Genomic DNA, 2,815 nt, shown 5'->3' with positions numbered 1-2,815 from the left:
GCTATGCGAGCGTCCTCAGATGACTTCTCGTACGCGCACGTGTGTTGTGTCTGCGCAAGGCATCATGCCTCGCCCCCTTCTGATCACGCCTGCACCCTCACTGTGCGAGGGTGCAACCTAGCCTCGTCCCGTCACTCCACCAAAGCAGCCTCGCCATGTCCTTCGTGTCCCGCATACGTAGACCAATGCATCCAGAAAAGGGTCTCCAAGGGTTGACTCACTATGTCAGACCCTCAAAGGATCCTTAGCATCTCATTATGCGACACCTTCACTAGGCCTCCCACATGCACCTTGTCTCGCCTCAAACACCCCCAAGCCTTGTCTTCTCTTGACATGTAAAGTGTGGAGCCTCCTCAATATGCGCATGAGGAACACTTGGAAATACTAAGTAGAAGTGCCATGTGATCATAGGGTACCAGGTACGCGTACTGATAGAGGATGTACGACCATGACGAGGATAGAGGTGTGGCCCTACCATCCACGTCTCATGAGTAGTGGCAGTACGAATTTGTATGGAGAGTGGAGACACTACCTAAGTGCCCCAGGCCATGTGATAGTGCCGACAGTACGATGTCCTGCACCACTACTCTGATAATGTTAGGACAGACACCACTATTTCCCAAGCCACTACCCTAACCATGCGCCTGCGTTTTACCTGACTCCATGGGACCTACTTGTATCTGGGGGCCAATAGAGCCCACCTATAAATAAGGCCCGACCCCTCAGGCTAAGCGGTTGGAAAACTGATTGTATGAGGAGACGTTTAAGAAATATATGATCTTTGTTCCATTGTAATTCTGGTTTTGCTATTGATTCAAGTTCTTTCCATCTGATTCTAAGTTATCCCCAGTGTAATAATCTGAGTTTTCTAACCTAAAATTGTTGACGATTTCTTACCGTCAACACCTTGGCGCCGTCTGTGAGAAGGATAAGTGTCAAGCCACTGTTCTTCCATTAGTTTCGGCAGGAAGAAATGCCAAGATGTTCTAAACGACTGAGAGAGCCACGGGAGGTGGAGGTCCGCCTTGATGGAGATCAGCTGAAGGCCTCCATGAAGAACCCTCCACTGCCCAGTGATGTGGTGGCCCCAAAGGAACCCGAAGTTCACGAAGTAGAGAGGTAGGCTTCATCCTCGGCCGTCCCTCCCAATGAGAATCATCCAAGGTCAACAGTTGCCCCTCCAAAATATGCCGGCGAGTTCTCGCCCCCAAGGCCACCACAGGTGCCAAACTCCGGCCGATAGGTGTTGCGGATTTTCCTAAGTGTGTGCAAGTTTACACAATCGTTGAACAAGTAATATAATGAAAGTAATTTTTATCGTCTCCTCAAGGATTGCCAAAAAAATATTGCAAAAATCATCATCAAACAATTTGGGGTACAATTAACTATCCCTTTTTTTTATGACTTAATCAATTGAACTAAAGAACAAAAAGAACTAAACAAGAGAATTAATTTAGGCTTTTAACAATAAAGCTGGAAAATGACAAATTGTAATTGCACATGATGATAAAAGTTAGGCATATCAAATCCCCCAATTTAATGCACATGCCATTTTTCCAAATGCTCATGTTAAAGTTCCATCAATTAGATTCACATATTCCTATGCTAAATTTAATTTCAAGAACATAATTCCAAGCATCAATCCTTCAAGTTTGCAAGGTGAATAAGATATTCCTAAGTTATTCACTAATCAATAACAAAAGTATCAACATGCATCAATCAAGCATTTCCACTAATTTTTACCCTTCCGGAATTAAAACTAGCTTGTCTCTCACCTAAGTTGATCATTCTCAAGCAAGAGATTTGCACAATAAAAATAGCTCAATTGAACAAGAGAAAATTTTCATAAAACAGTCAACAATTTGGGGGCAATTGCAAATTAGGGTTCATCAATATCCCTAACACAAACAATTTAAGTCATAGTAAAAATACCCAAGTCACCACAATAAACATTCAACATTATCTCAAGAGTTCAAGGAAGAATGAAAAAGAAAATAAAATTATATGAAAGTAGAGTTTAGAAGAACAAGCCAAATTGATAGAGATATTCGCTTCTTTGTCTTCTAACTCTTAATCCTCTTCTTCTTCTAGCTTCCTTCTCCTTCCTCTTCTCTTCTTGATGATTCAACTCAAAGAAATGCAGAGAAGTCCCCTTCAATGGAGCATTGGCGGCTGGTTCTTTTTTTCTTTGAGAAGAAGATTATTTCTTTTTGGCTCACAAAGGGTATAAACCCTCCCCTTCTCTCTCTACACGTGGGGGACCACATCCTTTGCCTTTTCAGAATTTTGCAGCTCCTTTCCACCTCATCTAAGTACATGCCAAGTGTGCGGACTTTATGTTGCTGGCTGCCCACACTTTGTTGCAGCAAAGTTAACTGATGTTGCAACAATTGCCAGAATTTCAGCTCCAATATGATTTTCTTACACATGCTTCACTAAGCTTTCCAAGCACCCTCTCGCTATGCCTTCAAAATAGATACCACATTTTTTTTAGAACATAATTCCAATATTTTCCACAAGATTCATCATTAATTAAAACAAATTACACAAACAAAGTTAAGAGACAAAATGACTAAAACCACACAATAACATCACAAACACTCTATTTCATGTAACTTTTTATGTCCAAAAGCTCAATTAATAACTCTAAAATATAGAGTTATCAACAGAATCCGGGCCCATCGATGCGCAGACCTGACAAGCATCCCCGGGTCCATTCTGTGAGCTCGAGTTCAAGGTCTCGATTCTATGAAGAGGAGATACGTGAACTGCACCGCAAGAACCAAAGGCTTGAAACCACCTTAGAGAACATGCA

This window comes from Humulus lupulus, chromosome 1 (assembly GCF_963169125.1).
Source record: "Humulus lupulus chromosome 1, drHumLupu1.1, whole genome shotgun sequence".
NCBI lineage: Eukaryota > Viridiplantae > Streptophyta > Magnoliopsida > Rosales > Cannabaceae > Humulus > Humulus lupulus.
This window is presented reverse-complemented; position numbering follows the sequence as displayed.